The following is a 21,953-nucleotide window of genomic DNA, read 5'->3' as shown; positions in this document are numbered from 1 at the left end:
AGAGGGCAGACATGGAGGGGCTAGTTGAATGGAGTGGAGGAAGACTTGGGCACAGAGGACTGAGGAAGATCTCCAGGTTGGAAGCACTAGAGAGCCGACTCTCCAGGCAAGAGCCCAGGTGTCCTTCCTAAGGAGGCTGCTCCAAAAGTGAGTGTGAGGGTCCGAATGAGGAGGGGCAGAGTCATAGAGGAGGTTCTCTGTTCTTCTCCTTCCCTTCTACCTCCACCATCACCATCACCACATCATCTCCATCACTGCCAACACTACCAATACCACTACCATCACCATCAACAAGTCAACATCAGCACCACCAACACCAACCTACCATCCCCACTACTAACACCACTGCCACTGTCACTCTCACCAACACCACTGCCACCACCATCACCAACACCACTGCCACCCTTCCCACTATCCCCACCACAGCTATCACTATTACCAACACTGACAACTACACAGTCACCACCACCACAGTATCACCACCACCAAGGCCACTACCACCACCATCAATCAGGAGAATACCACCACCACCACTGCTGCCACCATGACCACCACCATCACTTCCACCACTACCTCCTCCATCACCACTATCAACATCCACCATCCACCCCTGCTGGGAGACATGGAGCTGATATAGAGCAGAGAATGGAAACAAGTAAGACAGTGAGGTTCTGCTCTCTGAGCAAAAAGGCTCCAGACAGAGGGCCTGGAAACAACCTGTGCCAGGCACCTGGAGTACCTGGGACAACAAAGTCAGAGAGCTGATGCATGGCACAGACAGGGAGAAATGCAGCATGGAGCTGAGATGATGGCAGGGCAGGTGACCTGGGGGGGTCTTGCAGGGTGTTTCATGACCTTGTTCTGTACTCTCAATGGGTAACTACACAAGATGCTAACCTAACTAACCAAAGATCACGCTCACTTGACTGCTGTGTGGACGACAGACAGCTGGGGTAAGACAGAAGCACAGAGGTCAGTCAGGGACCCTGGAGGAGGGGACAAGACAGTGGGAGGTGACAGTGGACTGGAATGAGTGGGGACAGTGAAGACAGAGAAGCTGTAAGTGTCAGGATGTTTTGGAGGCAGAATCTGCAGACTTGGGCTGGCGATTTAGCTTAGCGGCATAAGCGCCTGCCTGGCAAGCACGAGGTTGTGAGTTCGATCCCTGGCACCAAAAATAAAAATAAGAATCTGCAGACTTACATATGGGTTAAAGCTAAAGTATGAGAAGGATACGCCTGGGAAGTGCTAAAGGCCTCATAACTGGAACTTTTACCTTTTCCTTAAATTCTATCAACTTCTCTTTTAGCCAACTTCTCTGTTGGCTAAACCAACAGAAGTCTCGGTTAATGTGCATTCAATTACATTTGGGGAGGCTGAGAAAGAGGATAACAAGTTCAAGTCCAGCCTGGGAACTTGGTGTCATAGTGAGTGCTCAATGAGAACTTGTCTCAAAATTAAAAAATAAGCAAGGGGGTAGGAGGGTAGCTCAGAGCAAAGGACTTAATCATATATGGTTAAATATATATATACATATTATGCATATATATATATATATATATACATTTAAATCAGATTTGTGTCCTAAGTAGATACATCAATGCAGACTCAGCAATTATTCTGCCAGTCTAGGCAACAGATAAGCATCCAAAAGGATGGGAAGAAGGAGACATGACTAAGTGAATATGGACAGAAGCCCATTTAAGAAGTGATTGCCACTGAGTAGACCAGGCAGGAAAGGGAAAGAAATGGCTTGTGGTGACCATTGAATTGTGGTGCTATTAACTAGGAATTAGGAAAGGAGGAGGAGAAAAAACAACCCCAGGAAGTTAGAGGTAGGTCTGGAAACAGAGATTAAGAGCCTGAATCTGGGTGGGTGACGCTGTGTCAACTGTGCAAAAGCCAGAGAGATAAATTCCAGAAGGAATCTGAGCAGGAGTGGGCGGCTCAGAACTGCCTACTCCTCCGTTTTTCTCCTGACTAATTTTGCAACACAATAGGGCTTCACTGTTTGAGCCAAAAAGTTTACACCAAAACAGTCTATGGGACATGTCATTTGATTATTTTCTAATAGGCACAGTAACTAAAACTAGGCTACCACAGTCTATTCCCTTTCCATGTGAAGGGGTCCTTCAGAGACCTATCCTAATAAATTAAATTTACCAAGTCACAAAGCAATTATTGTGCACTTAGCACTCTGCAATATGGTCTAATTATATTCTCTTCCTTTTCTTCAGTCAGTGAGTTGAATTCTAAGTATGAGAATAACAAGCAAAGATATCTTAAATTGATGTGTACGTTTCTACGCTGATAATCTGACATTAAAGTTTTCCTCCACACTAACACACTAACATCAAACACCACACACGTGCGTCCCACCTGAGAGTGGAAATGGAGAGCTGGACCCAAATTCAGGCTGATAAATGATTCAAGATCAACAGCGTGACCTTACTGTCCAGTGGGAGAGGATGGACTGTTGTTGTTCATGCCAGGAGTCTCACAACTTACAGAAGGGGCTAAGATACTGACCCCACATATTAAGGTGCGTCTCCACTGGCATGGGATAGAACTGATAATCCTGCCCAGGAATGCATAAGAACCATTCTGGTGGTCTGGAATATTAGACAGACTTCTTATCCTACAATTTCTCTGGTAGTTGTTTCTATTCCAGAATAAACAAGATCCCTGATGAGACTGCAGGTTCATAATAAAGCAGGGAAAGTCAGGTAAGGAACACAGAACAAACACTACATTTACTACAAGTCCATTAAATGTTTAAACCAAGAAAGCTACTCGACTCCCACCACAGAAAATCATCTGACCAAAAGTATTTCCCCAAGAAACCTTTACGAAGTGTAACTCAGAGTCCTTTTGGATTTCTCTAGTGAGTTTCTTTAAATCTCTCTCTTTTCCCCATTTCTTCTCTTTTCTTTCCTCTTCACTCTTAGTAAATATCTAGCTACATACTCCGAATTCCCATTCCTCAACTAATTTCTGAAAACAGATTTTTGGGGCTTAGATTTCTTAAAGATAATTTCAACCAGCAAGGGGAAAAAGTTGATTTGTTCCAACTTACTCTCAAGGGGCTTATAGTCAAGGGAAAGCAGACAACTAAATGGTCATCAAAGATTTCACAGTGTGAGCCCTGGAGGAGAGGCAGTGGGGGTGCTTAGGAGCTGAGGGGAGGAGCACTTGACTGTGAAGGTGCCTGGGGGCCCACCATGGCGTCACAGACAGCATCGAACACAGCCAAGTGCCACCTGCACCCTAACCTCATGAATTCCTTCTGCTTAAGGTGCAGTTCTGGCTAACATTCACTTCTGAATCAACTTTTTATTACCTCCTCTGCTACCATTCTCTTCTTTCCTATGGCATCTCTACTTGTTCCTTGCCCAAGTGATAATTGAGCATTAGTAGGACTAGGTTACACCCTGGCTTCAAATTCTCCAGTGCTTAGCATCATACTTGGAGCCATGGCAAAATCTTTGACATTAGAAAGACCTATACAACTCAGCCCCTGCCTTCCTCCCCAACTTTATCTCCTGCCTCCTGCTTCTGTGGGACTCATGGAGCTTATTTCTCTCTAAAGACTTCCATGTTTACCTTCTCGTCTTTCTAGAATGTTCTTTCCTCCCATCTCCTCATGATCACTTTTCTTGATTCAAATGGTGCCTCAGGAGTTACCCCCTGCTATAGTTTGGATCTGGAGTATCCCTGCTGTACTTTGGGTTAGTTCAATGAAACTCAATGGTTCGTGCATTAAAGGCCTGGTTGCCAGCTTGTGGCACTAGTGAGAGCTGGTAAAACCCAGAGAAGGCAGGTCCTAGGGGAAGGAAGTGAGGTCACTGGTGGGGTGCCCTTGCAGGGGATACAGGGGCCCCAACTCCTTCCTCTCTCTGCTTCCCAGCTGCACTAAAATGAAGACTTTCCTTTTTTATGTAGTTTCACTGTGATGTGCTACCCTGCTACAGGCCCAAAGCAGAACAGCCGAAGCACTCGGATGGACTACAACCTCTAAAAGTGTGAACAAAATAAACCCTTTCTCTTTATCAGTGAATTACTATTACAGTCCAGAAAGTTGCCTAACATCTCAGGAAGGCCCTTCTGATCACCCGGGAAAATACAGAGCTCTCCAATTCCATCCACTGCCTTGTTGAATTTTCCTTATAGTGCTGTTACAGAAAGCCTGTCCCTTCACTCCAGATTTAGTCTGTTTAGGTAACCACTATATCCCCAGAACTTACAAAAGTGTATACAGTATAGTATATATAGTGTAGTATACTATAGTAGAAATACATATATACTTTATATATATTAAATAAACTGATTTAATCTGAACCTTTGCTGTAATGAACATTGGTTTTCTACTACAGTTAAACAAATGCATTCTCTTTCCTTCTCTTTTCATTGACTTTTGCCTCAGAAAACTTAAGGCCCTCCTTGTAGTACCTAGGCAGTTTTCTCTATGTCCTTTTTATGTTACTGTTCCAATTATCTAATAACAGAGCATAAAACTTTAGTGCAAGACTCAGCAAACATAATAAGACAGCTACTACTTATCGAGGGCTTATTCCGTACTAACTTTTATCCATATATTATGGTTTAAACCTTATAACATCTTTTTATAGTTTTATTCTCAGTTTAGAAAGGATTTTCAAGTAAATTTCTTTTCTTTATTCCTCTTTCTTTCTTTCTTTTTTTCTTTTTCCAGTACTGAAGATCAAACTCACAACCTTGCATTTGCCAAGAAGGTGCTTAGGCTGTTCAGCTAAATCCCTAGCTTACCTCTCAAACGATATATAGATTGCTAATTCCATCCTCATCCCACATTTCAAATCTAAGTATTCAGACCTTAGGTAAACAAACTTATCTTTTCCAGGCACACCATTTTTTCCATAACCAGAAATAGCTTTTGAATTAACAGCACAATAAATAAGGAAAGAAAGACAATATAAGATTTGATAATATGTATGCACCAAGTAAGACTTTTCTAAATAAATAATAGTTTACGAATGTTTGCCATGTATGTTTTCTGTATATGTTAGTAACTTAAAACTAAGAAATTGTTTGAATAATTATTGCTAAATTACTGTATCTTTAGCTAGTACAAAATTGTACCCTCTTCCTTATTTCTGTAAGACATTAGTAACAAATGCCTGGCTATTTAGAAATTTATTAGACTTTAGTATTGGATTGGACATTACTACACTTCTTGACACATGACAGATCATAAAGCAAAAGTTTCCTTTTGTTCCTCAGAGGTATTCTGTATTTTGAAAGTCACTGTGATTGCAGAACTCATCACAACTTAATTTTTAGAACTTCATAACATTTCCTTCCATTTCATGTATGCTCTGAAAGGAACCAAAGAACAAGGATGCATTATAATAATGACACTTTTGGAAGCCACCTGAATTCTAGGCTACTAAAGGTAGCCATTCACAGTGATGGACATATCTGTGGCAGTGTTCCATACAGCACAAAAATCATTATTTTTGTACTGCTTCCTTTGCTATATTAGTTTCAAGGTCAGATATCACTGAAGATTGTGATTAAATGAAATAATTTAAAGCTGAATCTAAACACTTAGCTGCTAAAGAAGGGGGGCGGCATGTGCAAATATTTTACATAGACAGTGAGGAAAAGTGGGAAGTAAGCCAAGACCACCAAGATTTTCCTCCCTGACTATGTTCCAAAAGCTTCCAAATAGGTCCCAAAGCACTTTCCCTGCAGAGCCATTACTAATCAGTGGCTCTGTGCACCCACTTCCTGCCTGTCCCAGGCCAGCTCATTACCCGTACAGCCCCACCCTCCTTATTCCTTAAAAAGTGCCTCCCTAAAAACGCTCATACATGATGGGAAAGGCCTAACATAATGTGAGGGGAGACATTTCTTTTACAAAACGAACTTTTAAAGACCCCATCTCCTCCAATAGCTTCCCGTCACCTTCTCAGCAATCTTGAAGTCTTGATTCAGACTAACCCTAACCCGTGCTCCAGCATTTATGTGTTTAGTAGTTTACGATTTTAAAATACTGTAAGACACCTGAATGAATGCTTAAACTGTAAGCTGTTTCAGAGCAGCAACCATATTCTCCTTTGAGGCGGCTATAATATGTTAGCATAACATAGATACTTAAACTAATAACAGGCTTACACAGTTCCAGGGAACAAACACAGGATCGTATATTTATGCCTTCGATTACTATTTTCCTCCCTCACAGCACATCAGAGAAGCCCCGCTGGTGTCAGGGTCTGAGCAGTGTCTGTAATCACACAGCTGTGGGGCCCTGAGCTCTGATGTTAAGGTCCCTTCCTTCCTTGCAGGGCCCCACCTCTTCATCATTCCTCCGCAGCATGACCAACTTTCTCATCACAGGTGGGAGACAGCCTTCAATCACTGCAGCGACCCGGCTGCACTGTGGTTAACGTTCATCCCTGGAATGCTTCCGTATGACTTCTTTGCATGTACTTGTTTCCAAAGATTCATATTACAGTGGAGTTGGTGCCTGCTTTAAAGACCTCCTGAAACAGAGGGCCTTTAATCACTTGGAGAAGCAGAGAGAGGAGGAGGAGGTGACTCAGGAAGGGACGAGGTCTGCACTTTGCTTCCTCCTTGGCCAGGTGCTAACTGACTGTCAGTGTTCAGCAAGGGGACTTTGCACTGGCTTTAGTAGCCAAGTTTGGAGAAGGTGGGAGGAGTTGACAAGTGGCCCAAAAGAACAGACTGCTGAAGGTTTCAGAAGAAAGGAAGTCTCCCCAAGCTCAAAGAGTCAGCATGCCTACTGGCCTCCGAGAGCTGGGGCCTGGGGAGATGCGCTAAAATAAAAATCTGAACATGAGAGCACACCTGATGACAGCAGGAAGGAGCCACGTGTTGCCAAACTCACACTGAGTCATTCAGAAGAGGAGGGGTTAAAGGAGTCAAAGAGAAAAGCGGGGAGAATTGGAAGAAAAAGACAACAGAATGGGGTTCAGAAAGAAGGTCTTGACCAGGATTTAAAATTCAGAGGGTGGTCAGAATGGCAAACACTCAGAGTATTACTCCTCACCCAGGGAGGAGGTGGGGAGATACCGGAAGGGGAAGGGGAAGGGAAGTCAGCAGGGAGGGAGGGGGTGGATATGGTGCGGCTCCATCCCGCTGTCAGATGGACAGATGTCAGATGGACCTCAGTCAGGGGGATGGCCAGTGCCCTGGGGTAGGGAGGAGAGGAGTATTTACATTACATTAAATCTAGCAAACAGGAGGAAGTAAGCCTGGAGCTACTAACTGCCTTCAGTGCTCTTAGGAAGGCACCTATGTGCATCAAGGATTCACACATCTTTGCAGACAGCTGCCAGAAGGAATCATCCAGCTGTAAGAGCTGTTCAATTTCACCCCACACAAGTTATGTGTGGATCAAGTCCACTTGAACAGGATTCATTGATACCCTTCGGTCACATTAAAATGAATGTTTTAAATTTATTTTAAAAATATATCAAATCATTTTATGTACTACATTACTATGTCCCTCTTTGCCAGATCCAGAGCTAAAAAAAACAGAGAAAAGAGAGTCAGTTATAGTGCAAAGAAGAAGAGCAGGATCTTGTGTGCAACAATAGAGAAATATTCATTTAATCAATGGATACTATTAAGCACAAATAAAAATGCATTTCACTGATGCTATGATGTACATTTTTCACAATTTAGAGATCCATCCATTTACCACCGTAGCTGGTGTCAATGTTACTGATAAGCACCTGTTTTTTAGTGCCACATTTAAAATGGTGTATCTTGGGCTAGGAATGTAACTGAATGGTACTGAACACTAACTTTGAGACCTTGGGTTTAATTTCCAGAACCATTTCCCTAAACAGGTATAGTTCAAAGGTATCTTAGAGCTGATGAAACAGGAACTCATCACTATATTACCATTTCAGTTCAAAAGTTGGCTCCTTCAGAGCATCACTGGACCACAAATCAAAGGCAGCTCATCCATCATTCTGATTCTTTCATCTTATTGATGACTCGCTATGGAGACAAATGCTCTTGTGTGGGTCAGGAATTATTCTAGGCATAATAAGTTCTCAATAAATGACTGTGGAGGTGAATAAAAGCATTCATTGAGCAATTACTACATGTCAGACACTGGACTCAAGGCTTTATATCTCACTTACTGGTAGGCACTGAGGTCATTCTTACTATCTATCTGAAAGATGGGGCGAATTGCAGTAGGTAAATGAAAAAGCCACATTGGTTCTTCCATTCTTGAAAGGGAGTATCTATCAGCAGGGAATCGCTATATTTATTTAAATACTTCTGTGTAAGAACAGAGGTGGAGGTACTTGCATCTTTCCCTGTTTAGGTGAGCAAGGACTCTAGGGAGTGGATGGGTATTTATTCTCTGTATGGAAGGATCCCATCACAGGTGAAAGACAGAACAGCCCACCAGGAGGGGCACAGGGAAGGCTTGAGGAGGTACAAGAAGAGTAACACAAGGACTTTGGTACCCTGTTCAGGGGTCTGGTCTTCATTTTATGTAAAGCCATCAAAGATGTTTCAACATGGCAGTGACAGTTAAGCTGGATTGTCAACTTGACTGGCTTGAGACATGCCAAGGAGACTAGTAAAGCATACTTCTGGATGTATCTGGTAGATTGTAGAGGTATAATTTTGGGATCCTCATCTAGTCCCTTACCCTATCTTTCTGGCACTGTTTCCCTGCTCTATTTCTTGGCCATCATGAACTAAGAGCTAAGCCCTTCCACCATGATTTTTCTATCTTCTAGCCAGCCAACCATGGACTGAGTTCCCTGAAACTAGAAGCTTAATTAAACCTGTTCTCTTTAAATTGCAGGTATCAGGCATTGCATCCATGCAACAAGAAAGCTGACTGATACAGTGGCTTTTATTCCAACACACCAAATTTCTTCTCATTCAACATCTAACTCCAGGCAGATTTTGAAGTTTGGCATGACTATTTTTATGTGAACTGCTGGCTATGTTCACAGGTTTCTAGTACCAGTGAAAAAAAATATCTAAGAGTAACTGAGAAAAGGCAATGGAGATCTTGATTATATATTGCACTATACCAACTCAACTCACATGGCATCTATGCATGTTATCATTTGGGTTTCCATGAAAATAATGAGGGATATTACAAACATAGACTATTTCATTTAGACCAGTTAGTAAACTAAAGCCTCAGGCTAAATCCAGCCTTCAGCCTGTTTTTGTTTGACCAATGAGAAATGTTGGTCTTTACTTATTTGGTCTTTATTTATTTCTTTATTTATGTTTGTTTGGGACATGGTCTTGCTATGTGATCCAGGGTGGCCTTGAATTTACTATGTAGCCCAGGCTAGCCTTGAACTTGTGGTGCTCCTCCTGCCTCAGGCTTCCTAGTTCTGGGATTACAGGCATCCACCACCATGCCCAGCCAGTCTTTATACTTTTAAAGGGGTGTGAACAAACAAAATTCCCCAAAGCCAAAACATACAGACAGAGGTCACCTTTGACCACAATGCATAAAACACCTACAGTCTGACTTTTTATAGGACAAGGTTTGCCAACTCTGGAGTCAGGACTTCTCTCCCGGGTCCTCCTTCATGCCTGTCAGTCACAGACCATTTGAATTGTTCTAAATGTGACTAGGAACACAGAAAACTAAATCTATGTATCACTTCAACTATGACAGCTCATTTATTTGTATGGTGCTTTGGATTAAATGATTATGAGGAATTTAAAGCTTGATCTATCCTGAAGTTCACACCCCTTTTAACTCTTTCTTTTTATGACTTGAAAAGGTTTTTTCTTATATGGCAAAGTCTTGTTAGCTTTTGGCCAAATACAGTAATGCCTTGACCTTCCTGGTGCTAGTGATAAGAGGCTTCTATAGACTCCACAGCATCCCGGTTATTAAAGCTTAACCAAAACAACTTTCTTAATTAAAGACTCAGTTAAAACCCCAACTCTCCTCCCATCAGGTTATTACAAGTGGGCGTAGCTGGAATTTAAAAGAAAAATGTAATGCTAGATTCATTAACCATCTGGGAGTTGTCTTTCCTCTAGGGTTATATGGGGAGGAAGAAAGAAGACAGGTTATGAATCTGTGCAAGCAGCAGGTTTCAGCTTTTTATCAAACATAAACTCAGGGTATTGTCCTTCATTAAGGAGAGAGGACAGGGAGCTTCCAGGAACCCTGAGGACACCACAATCTGTAGATGCTCAAGTTCCTCATATAAAACCCCAATACACATTTCCTGTAAACTTTAAATCATCTCTGAATTACTTATAATTCTTAATGCAATGTAAATGCTAGGTACGCAGGTGTTATCCTGCACTGTTTAAGGAACCACAGTTCCTTACATACTGAGATGAAAGCATCTCAGTATGTTCAGCACTGATGAAATTTCCTTTTTCAAAAATTTTCACTCCACGGTTGGTTGGATTCTCAGATCAGCACTGACAGATTTGAATCATGGACTCAGAACCTAGACATATAGGAGGTCATCTGTCCTTATCAAAGGAGGATGAAGTTTGGAAATTTTTCCTTGGCTCATATCTCACTGGAAAAACAGATCTCTTGGTAACATTATGTATACAGGTTGAAAAGATACTCAGACTCAAACATGAAAACTATTTTAGATATCCAGTCAACTCCTAATCACCGGCATTGGAATCACCCAAGCATATAAAGTCTGACAGAAAAATACAAATACTTAAATTAAAAAAAAAAACAATAAAAGATACATTGCCACTAATTCTATTCAAAATACTCCTCCTCCTTCCTTGGAATACACTTATCCTGTCATTCTTGCTGTTTTCTGAAACAGTGCTGGAAGTTGTCTTTCATGAATACCTTTAGTTGCATTATTGTGACTGCCGTGGTGTCCTGAACTGATTGAAAACATTTACCTTTCATGGTCATTCTGATTTGGGGAAAACTGCATGATGCCAGTGAATGAAGTGGAGGAGGACACACTGTGGTGGTTTCCCAAGCCGCCTTTCTGTTGAATGGCACTTGAGCAGCATTCACTGCATTTTTGATCACACCTCGTGGAAGAGGACTCACAGAACTGCTTCCAAAGAAGTGAGAGTGATGGGGTGAAGCAAGGAGGAGTAGTTGGAGGGGATTTGTGGCAATGTGACTTTGCAATAAAATTATTTATTTAAGCATTCACTGTATGTTTTAATCACAGTATTTGGTACCCTACTGCCCAGTCATTCTGCAACAAACCTGATGCAACAAACTGCTGAGGTCATATATTCAACATAGAAAGTTGAATAGAATTTCTGGCTTCCTTATTGAAATATCTGTTGCTTTTCAGCAGTATGGGAAATACAAAGAGGAATACGTAGTCATCTTTTAGTCACATGGAGTTGGCTCTTCAGTCAGTGAGTTCTACTTGGCACTGATGCTCATAGCTCTGAATAGCCAGGATTCAGTTCAGCTTTTCATTTCAGAAAGATTGATGCAGGCCTGGGATGAGACATTAATATCTGAGAATCTGCTACACAAAGATACAAGGTCAAACAGTCTTTGTCTAGAAAGTGTTTCCATTCCCATCCCTGCCTAAATACATGAATATTTTGAATTAGAAACTATACCTTCCTGAGGCAAAAGAGAAAGTGATTTTTTCTTAAAGAATAAACTATTATATTTCACTAAAAATATGTTTCCAGCTAGGCGTGGTGGTACGCTCTGTAATACCAGCACTCAAGAAGCTGAGGCAGAAGGATCACTGAGAGTTCCAGGCCAGTTCCATAGGGAGACCAGGTCTCACAGGAAAGAAAAATAAGCAAACAAAACAACAAACAAAGTATGTTTCCATGCAACCATCACTTAGAGATAATGCAGTTTGGGAGAAAGAAGTGAACCTTAGTTCAATCACAGCTCTGCCAATAGAGAATGTTTAACTTTCAACAAAATCTCTCCCTCCTGGGGCACAGTTTATGAGCAACAATCATCTTCAAAGCACACCATATGCTACACTTAAAAAGGACTATTTTGTTTAATCCTCAGCACAACTTTGAGGAAAGGATCATTCTTCTTGAAATTCAGAGGAAGAAATAAGGAAAGGTGAGAAAATACAAACACAGCGATCAACTATGATTGTTCTTTTTCTTAATTATAAAACAATCCACGACTTAACAATTCCCTCAAAAGGTCAAGGTCTCAGAGCTAATGAGATGCAGAGACAGGCTCCAGATGCAGGTGGGCCAATCCCAGAGCACTTGCTGTTAGCCAATCACGAGCTTCACATCTTTAAGATATAAGCCACTGGCCTAGCTCACCCGTGAGCCACCCCAGCTTTAAATCCAGGGATGTAATCATCCCTGCAGGAGAATTACAGAATGACAATTCTGTGAAAAACCAACTCCTATCAATGAAAATCACAAAAGCTGAATGGCAGTATTAGAAATAACAGGAATTGCTTTTAGTTTACTACAAACTCAAGAGATTTAGGACTATTCAAATTTCTCGTATTTACACATCAGAGTCTAAATCATTAAAGCTGAATTAAATCACTGAAAAAATTATGTTGCTTCTTTTTCTATTAAAAAAAAGTGATCATTTACCCTTTTTGAATCGCAACTCAAAGTATCTCATGGAAATGCTTAAACCTGGTAACAGTCACCTATAGGAAAGGTACTTCAAAAAAGTAGTGCCCAGGGAAGATGAGATGAGCAAGAAAATTCTCTCAAGGAAGAGCAGAATTGGGGCATGAATGTGACTGTTCAGGGTTCACTTTGCTGTGTTCTTGAGCCTCCAACTTTGGGGAGCTGCGACACCAAGAGGAAGAGAGGTCATGCTGTCATTGCTGACTGTGACCCAATTAAGGAGGGAACCACGGAGGTGGGTAAACTCTGGGGATGAAAATTCCTTCTGGTTAAGGTTTAGTGGCTTGGACATGGGGCCTAAAATAGGTCAAAAAGTCAAGTCAGAGACTGGGAGGCCAGACAGTTGAGAATTTAAAGGGTCAACCATCAACTCATGCATTTAGCTTGGAAGTCTTAAATATTGCAGAGCAAATAAACACCACTAGGATGCGGACGTGTGTGGAGCTCTAGAAACCATCTAGTTCATGCACACTCTGCTAGCAGTGAGGAGGCGAGGCCACCAAAGGAGCTTGCTCAAATTCCACATGGCAAAGCCCAAGTCAGAAATGTTTTCAAAGCGTTTTAATAAAAACCCCGAATCCACCAGTTCTTTGAAAGTATGCCAACTACAGAAACAGGGATCCACAACTCGCTGGTTATAACGCTTGATATTATTCAGAGCATTCCGTGATCTTGGCCTGCGAGACCTTTAAAGTACAAACTTGACTTAGAGTTAACATCCTGATCTCCTTGTTTAAGTACAAAATAGTTCCATATTCGATCTGTCCCAAATGCCCAAGCCGCCTCCCACTCAGCCGGAGATGGACCTTGTCTTCTAAGAGAGACGCCTGAGTAGCCTTCCAGGACACCCACACTCAGTGGCTTCAGAAAAATAACACGCAGTAGCCCGGGCCACCTGAAAGTGGCACAAAGCCAGCGGCGAGGGACAGGACTTGGTGAAACACCGGCTTTCAGACAAGAAGCCACCAGCACAGAGGAAATGCTGCGCTCATTGTTCCCCAAGAATTCAGTAAAACACAGCGGTTAATGGCCTTTTTGTCACCCGAGCGTCCCGGGGCTCCGGGTTTAGGCTCAGGACGCCGCCTCCGACACAAAGAAAGAGGGGCCTCGAGCATCCCCGCGCTCCGCCGCAGTCTGGTCCCGGTCCCGGTGCTGGGGAGTTCGCTACCCCGGAGCCGCCGTTTACTCCGCCACGCACCCCGCTGCCCCCTAGAGCTGCTTCTCGGCGGAGCGGGGCCCCGACGCGAGCGTCCGGGGACAGCGCAGCCCCCACTCACCGATCCCACCGCGGAGCACCGGTCCCGGGACCCGGCGGAAGCGCGGCTGTTGGGGGGCTGGTCCACGGTGGTCGGCTGCCGGGTCCCCTTTCTGGACCGTTCCGTGGGCGTTGGGGTGGGGTGACCCTCCGGTGCGGGCGCCCAGAAAGTCCTCGGAGCACAGCGAGCCCTGCAGCGCCGTGCTGCGGAGCGGGGTGGGGGCGCCGGGCGAAATTCGGGGTTCGGCGCTCCGGGACAGCGGACAGCACCCGCGCCCCACCGTCTCCGGCGGCGCCGCTCCCCAGCACCCTCTGCCTGCGACCCGGAGGAGCGCGCGGGGCACTGCGGGCCGGCACCACGCTCCGCGGCCCCTCCTGCAGATCCGGGTCCCCACCTGCAGATCTGGGTCCCCTCCTGCAGATCCGAGGTCCCCTCCTGCAGATCCGAGGTCCCCTCCTGCAGATCCGAGGTCCCCGGGCGGCCCCGTCCCCTCCCCGAAGGAGCCCAGGCGGTGCTTACCGAGAGGGCGGCTCCCGGGCTGCGGGTCCGGCCACCCGGGGGAGGTGCGCTCCGCCGGCTCGGGCGCCCAGCAGCGCTGGCCCCGACTTCCTCTTCCTCGCCGCTCGCCGAGCCCCTTCGGCCGCGCCCGCCGCCCCTCCCCGCGCCCCAACGCCCGCTCCTCCGGCCGTGGGTCGTCCCGCCTCCTCGGGCGCTGCAGGCCGACCAGGTGGGGAGGAGGAGGGAGCCCCGAGAAAGAAAGAAGCGCCGATTAAGCACTTGGCCTTGTCTCTGGATCTGTGCCAAAGAGAGCAGTCAAATTACAGCCTCTGGGGGGAAAAGTTTTTTTTTTTTTTTTTTTAAATCCCTGCTACTGTTTTCGCAGACACATCACTTTTCTTCATTTTTCTGGGTCTTTGAGATGTAGCTTTCCCTTGGACGTGATCATTTCCTATATTGAGTTGTTTAAAATAGTAATAGTCTCTTTACATCAACATTCTAGTTTGACAGAGGCTGTGGGGTCACAACAGGTAAAAAGAGGCAGGTTCTTTCAGGCATCATTACCCTAATCGCCTCGGCTAATGTACCAAACGACCTTTGCTTAGAGAAAGTAAAAGTGAAAAAGGAGGCAGGCAAAGAACGATCTTTGCGATAGCGAGGGAGGTGTTTAAAGGCACCGGGCCTACAGTAAACCGATGACTTCAATCACAAAGGTGCCTACAAGGTGAAGTCATTTCTGGACACCGCCAAGCCGACATATCAGGTTTGTGTATGGTTTCCTTTCGGTTCACTCATGTTTACCAGAGCCCTATTCTCTCTGTTTACAGACCTTCAGCTTAGCAGTTCTTAACGTGTGACTTCCAGTAAAATCATCTAACCTCATTCTCCGCACCTATAAAACGGGCTGGTACTGCTATGGTACATGTATGGTACTGCCTACCGTACAGAGTTCCTGTGTGTGACTGACACAAGATAATGTGCACGAAAGGCTAGGAAGCTGTCCAGCACCTAATAAACCTTGGATAAATGTTAACTATTATTGTTTTGGAATTTCCCCTTTTGTCTTTATGCATGTACACAGTTGTGGAAACTGTTACAAAGATTTCAAACAAAGCAAGGTTTTGCAGTAACAGTTCTTTCCTTTACAGTGTGCAGTTTGTGTTCTAGTTTACAAAGGTAGATTTGCGGTGGGACTAAAGCAGATCTCTGGCATCCTCAGAGTGCCATCGTCATTGGTCTTCCAGTAATACTGTTATTGGCATGACCTGTGGCAAGACAGGTCCTAGATTCCTTAATCATGACCTTTCTGGGTTTCTGGAGGTCACACATAACCACTTGTGTTACCTCAGCTCTCTGTGCAGTTATTTGAGATAGAAATAGACAACAGGGCCTTACTTCTGAATAGCATGTGTTGTGGACTAATATGGTCCACACAGCCTACTCCCTCTTATCTACAGTTTCACTTTCCATGGTTTCTGTTACTAGAGGTCCACAACAGTATGAAAATATTACATGGAACTTTTTAGAAATAAAAAGTTCTTAAGTTCTAAATTGCATGCCATGCTCAGCAGCATGATGAGGTCTCTTACTGTCTTGCCCCTTGGAATGTGAACCTTTCCTCTGCCCGCTGTATCCCTGCTGTATACACTACCCTCCTTAGTCATTGGAAGCCATCTTGTTTCTGAGATTTTCGGTTGCAGTATTGCTGTGCTTGTATTCAACTATCTTGCATTTTATTTCATAATGGCCCCCAACACCAAGGAGTGTGATTCTGGTAATCTCACTGTGATATATTGATATAGCTGTTTTGCTTTATATTTAGTTATTATTGTTTAGTTATTAATTAGTTTTACTGTGCCTTGTTTATAAATTAAACATGATCATAGTTATATACATATAGCAAAAAATCATAGTATACACAAAGCTTGGTACTAGCCACAGTTTCCGACATTGGGGTTTTGGAACAACACATCCTTGAGGATAAGATGGACAATTGTTACATTTATGGAATCTGTCATAAATAGGTGCTAGCCCTTACTTGACATGCAAAGGATCTAGCATTTAAAGAAGCTACTTGTTGAATGTGTTTGCCACTGGGGGGAAGGAGCTGAGGCAGCTTGGAAAGGAAGAGAGGACATCTGGGGTCTCCTTGTCTCTACAGCAGGGAAGCTTGGAGTGAAACAGTGGGCCGCTGTGATTCGATGAGAAAACTGAGCCTGCAGCAGATTCTGCCACCTAGGAGCTGCTTTCTTGGGCAGATGACAGTTCTAACTGCCACGCCTCATCTAGAGAATGGTCATAATATTTCCTTCTCAGCCCACTTCTCTTCGTGCCACTTCAGTTCAGTAATGAGGTGCAGGATGAGAAGTGGAAACAAGACCAGAAACTCTTTTGCTGATTCTGTGCCAAACACACAACAAGCATGCATACATCATCATTCCTGGTTCCCAAACATGTATGCTGCCCTTCAGATCACTAGAATGGTCTTCTTGGGATCCCCTGGCCTGACTTCTGAGGGTCAAGTTTATCTGTGTGCATAGAATTTAGTTCAGTGCCTAATGCATAATAGATACATGAAAAAGATTGGAAAAGTAGAATTCTTAAATTTTAAAAAACTTTATAGTAAAAGATATAGTGCCATTAATGCTCCCTCAAAATCCTCCCCTTGGCTTTGAACACACTGATCCCATCATTCTTGCTGCTTTCTGAAGCAGTTCTGCAAGTTCCCTTTCCTGAGTGTCTTTAGTTGCACTGTTTTAGCTATCTTGATGTCTTGAAATGATTCAAATGGCTTAACTTGGATGGTCGTTTTGAGTTTGAGGAACCATCAGAAGTCCTACAGTGCCAGGGTCAGTGGACAAGGTGGCTGAGGACACAGTGTAATGCTTTTCCCAGCCTCAGCATCCAGCAGCAGCATTTACAGTGTTTCTGATTGCACCTCATGAAGACCGTCACAAAAGAGGATTCTGGAACTGCTTCAGAAAACTGGCAAGAACCATGAGTGGGTGGATGTTGGTTTGAAACAAGGGGAAGACTTCAAGGTGGATTAATGGCAATGTGACTTTTATGGTAACAATTGTTAAAATTTAAATATTCACCATATACTTTTATCATATCACATACAGATGAAGGAAAGAGTGGGTGGAAGGATGAGACAGAGGTTGTGACATGACATGTTGTTAGGTAGCATCCCAGGTCAGCGAAAGAAAAAGACCCTAGTGAAAAGGTTTTCTAAGGGCACATCCAGTATTTGGAAAATTCTTTTGGTGAGGAATCTTCCTAACATTCTTGTTTGTCAGTCATGGTCAAGAAAGGGAAAGAGAAGTCACTTAAAATACTTATAAAAGAAGGATTTTAATGCAGACAATTGACTTTAAATGTAATGGGAGAATCAAGAAACCACAAGGAGACAGTGAGACAGCCCAGAAATTATAACACCAGGAAGCCACCACCAGCCCTAGACTGGAGCAGCAAGCAGAGAGAGAGAGAGAGAGAGAGAGAGAGAGAGAGAGAGAGAGAGAGCGTTAAAGTTGGGAGCTGTTTGTTGGAGACCCTGGCAGTGCAGAGGAGAAATACCCTGGCTCTTCCCTCTCTTCACTCTGCCCTCCATTGTGTGAGCTGGCAGCTATAGAAACTTGAAAGCAACCATAGCCATCCTACTCCTCCCTGTCTCTGCAGTCCTGATACTGAACAGGAAAAAGAAGGGCCCAAGGGTAGCAGGCCCAGGCCTGGCTTATTCCTCAAATCATACCCTTTTCCTACTCAAGGAAAATTGGGTCTACCAATTAGATGTCCGCAGAAGACATTTTTTTGAGATTATTGAATGTCTCCTGTGCATCTTATTTATTCCTCAGATCGACCCAGAAAGGCAGACACTGTAATCCTTAGGGGCGTAGAGACTTGGCAGTTCAGTGCTTGGCTCAGGGGCTCACAGGTGTAGAGGGCAGAGCAGGACACAAGCAGTACTTTGCATTCCAGATCCCATGGCCTCTCGCTAACTCAGCTATTCCTGACCAAAGGCTGCATAATAGCTTGGTTTTTTGGTAGCAATTTACCTCAGTGGTACCAAACCATGTACACAGAAGAAGTGATGTTTGCAAAGCTTACAGTTTAATGACTCTATCACACCCTCCTTTTACTTTATGACCCACGGTGGTAACTGTTATGATGTTGGTGATTATAGTGAATTTATGATTTTACAAGATCAGAAAAAAGTAGCATTTTTTTTTGAGAAAGCTATCTTAATTTCAAATTTAGATTTGTGAGCCTCAACAAACATCTCTAGACTATCCTGGCCATGTCAGAGAGGAGAGTATGGGAAGGGATTCATAATCTCATGTAGGAAAGAAAGACAGACAACCAAGGATGTGCTCAAGTGCATATAGAAAGTTGCCTGTCTTCAAGTTCTCTATACCCAGGGGTGACCCTCAGAGTCTACACTGTGGTTGATGCTTCTTTCTTTCAAGCCTTTGATTTAAAAGAGTTAGAAATTCAGAAGCTGTACCCAAAGAGTGAAGATAAAATTTTAAAAATTCATTATTATTAATATCTAAATACATTGGAATTAAAAGGAGGTAGAGGAATTTGAGGCTATCTGGAAATCTTGGCATGACTGAGTTATCTTCACTGCTGGCTGCAGTAAGAGTACCTAACCCTCCATCACTAGTAATCTTGTAAAGGCCTGGGTTCCAGAGGCAAGGGACAGCTCTTCACCTATCAAGCATAATGGGGGGAAACATTATTGTGCACATTATGAGGTCAGTGGTGAGTCTACTAGCTTTTCTTAAAAAGTGCAACTCCCTGATGAAATAGAGGCCACGACTGACACAGGGCAAGAACAATAGATGTCAGCCAGGGCATGGAAAAAGAAAGAGGCACTATATGAATCAACTTTTCATCACCCAAGGACCCAAAGATCCAAGGAAAATAATTTAAACAAGGAAACATTTGCCTCATGGTTTCAGGGGTGTCAGTCCATGGTCAGGTTGGCTCCAAAGCAGAAGCATCATGGCAGAAGCATGTAGTGGAGGAAAACTACTCACTTCATGCTTGGCAGCCAAGAAATGGAAACTGAGTAAGAAAGCCAGAGAGAAAGGCAGGGGCTGGTACAGAATTTAGCCTTCAAAGACAGGCCTCTAGTGGCCTCATTCCTCCAACATGGCATTGCTCTTCATACTACTCAATGGTAAGCTTATCAATTGATTGATCAATTGATAAAGGAAATGCCATCATGATCTACTCATCTCTTTAGGCCCCGCTTCTAAACATTGTTACATTTAGGATCAAACTTTCAATGCATAAGTCTTGGGAGACACTTCACATGTAAACCATAACAGACATCTAGCGATGAAAAAAAGGACAATGACAATATTCCCAAATCATATACGCATGAGGGAATAAGGAGCTGAAATGGCTCGTGGTCAACATTATTATTCTGTGTACTCTTCTCCTTGCCTTGTCTTGATGATCTTGATTTTGACCAGTATAGCGAAATAAGATGTGTGTGATGTTCTTTACAAATATTGCTATTGTGAGGAAAATAATCTAAAATCAGAAGTTTTTAAGGTTAGGGTCTATAAATCTTGGGGATGTAAACAAAATACAAAATTATACAAATCGTCTGAATATCTTTGTAATGAGAAACATCCTGAATCATATTATACTAAAGTAAAGCAATGCTAGACAGCTTATAATTTTTTTGGATGCCATTAGGATTGAACTGAGACTGGTGCATGCTAGCCAAGCACTTTACCAAGGGCTTACATTGCCAGCCTGACTCTTATACTTTTGATTCACAATTGCATTTTTCTTCAAATTGATAATATGATATACGCATACATATGGAAGCTTTAAAATTTTAGAATGATTTTTGGGTTGTTTTCCTTTTCAGCTGTGTTGAAGAAAGGAACTAATTCCAACTTTATTTCTCAAAAATAATTGCATTCAGAAATTCTCAACAGGAACAGTACCCCACCCTTTAGAGTCACTTGGAAATTTTAGGTTGGGAGTTGTTTTGCTGTCATTCTGGGAGTAGGGGGTCTTCTGCTAGTTAATGATGGCTCACTGGAGTCCCTAAGTTTCTACACCTCTATGCAACAAAGAGATGTCTCATCCCAAACACTAACGGCATTCTTTTAGAGTGCACTGTGGGCGTCCCTTTTGATGGGACATGTCAAAATTAGATGGTCTCAGAAGCCAGGCCAGTGAAAACTGTGTCCAGCAGTTCAGAGATGTTGAAGTGTGGTACATATTTGAAAGCACATGAATTCGAATGTCCTTAAACATTATTTTGGCCAAGCAAGAGCATCCCTTTAGGCCGACCTTGTGAGTTTCCAATGCTCCTCCTCTTTCACTGCCAACTGCTTTCAGATAACTTTTCAGATGGAAACAACCAAAATAAAGTAAAATAAAAAAGGAGTCAATACTCCCTCCTCTTCTTCCTCATCCGTCTTTCTTCTTTCATTAAACATACAGTCAACCAGGTAGAAAAGGTTAATAAAAAGCATTTCATTGCTCCCCTAAGAATTCAATGTCATGGATTCAGAAGTAAAATAAAATAAAATAAAAGTCAGGGATGCTGACATACACCTGTAACCTCAGCACTCTGGGAGACTGAGGCAGAAGGTTTGCAAGTCTGAGCCCAGCCTGGACAACTTATGGATTCAGAGAGATCCTGCAAGAAAATAAAAAATAAAAAGTGCTGACGATATAGCTCAGAGCAAAGGTACTAAGGTCAATTGCTCGTCCTGCAGGAGGAGAAAAAGAGGAAGGAGGAAAATAAGTTTACTTTGTACATAAAAATTAAACTTTTAAATAGTAAACGCAAGGCAGGGGCCTCAAGCATGTTCCCCGTTCTTCTGCATCTCTATCCTTATCTATTGTTGATGGCAGAAAATGAGACTTAGGGAAAAGTTGGTGGATAATGGCTGCTACTGTTCCTGTGCTTACTCTGTCCCGGCTCTACGTTAAGGGCTCTGTGTACATTACCTTACTTACTCCTCACAACTGAGGGCATTTTCTACTTTATATGTGAGTGGCTTCAGGGAGGTTAGGCAATGTAGCCAAGGTATTCTTTAAAATATTTTTATTTTTAATTGCACATATTTATACGGTGCAATGTGACATTTCAACATGTGTTCAACATGCAATGGTCAGATCAGAGCAATTGCCATACATCACCTTTAGATCTGTCATCCATTCTGTTGGGACATTTAAAATCCTCTTTTATAGATATTTGGAACTACTCAGCTGTCAAGCACAGTTCTACTGTGCTAAACAGCATCAGAAATTGTTCCTCCTTCCTACCTCTATACCTTGTATCCACTAACCATCCCCTTCCCGCCTGCTTGTCTCATATATGCTTCTCAGACTCTGGTAAGCACTCTACTATTTGCTGTACCAAAGTTTCAAAATTAACAGGAAAAAAATCCCAAAATTAATAAGGAGCAATGCAGGGCTGTGGAACCAGATCTATGCCTCCCAAATCATCTTCATAAATACCATGTGCTGCTGAGGTTTTTCAGAACACAGTGAGTTTAAAAATATTTATTAACTTTACTTGATTTATTTGTTGTTGGTTTTGTGAGGCAGGATGTC

The 21,953-nt window shown here is 43.0% G+C and overlaps 1 protein-coding gene across 3 annotated transcripts in view; it reads right to left on the bottom strand.

Moving 5' to 3' along the window:
• Plekhg1 (pleckstrin homology and RhoGEF domain containing G1) overlaps window positions 1-14,512 on the bottom strand; it is a 209,499-nt gene extending 194,987 nt beyond the window's left edge. Inside the window, exon 1 of one of the 3 annotated variants that reach the window (XM_063232903.1) lies at window positions 14,379-14,512. The gene's annotated coding sequence lies outside the window, so the exon portion shown is untranslated. The other 2 variants (XM_063232905.1, XM_063232904.1) reach the window with 2 other exon arrangements.
• Window positions 14,513-21,953: the final 7,441 nt, after the last annotated feature.

Source organism: Cavia porcellus, unplaced genomic scaffold (assembly GCF_034190915.1).
Source record: "Cavia porcellus strain 051 isolate PalLab524CR breed Dunkin Hartley unplaced genomic scaffold, mCavPor4.1 scaffold_22, whole genome shotgun sequence".
Classification (NCBI taxonomy): Eukaryota; Metazoa; Chordata; class Mammalia; order Rodentia; family Caviidae; genus Cavia; species Cavia porcellus.
The sequence above is the reverse complement of the archived record's forward strand: the minus strand, read 5'-3'. Positions and strand labels throughout refer to the sequence as shown.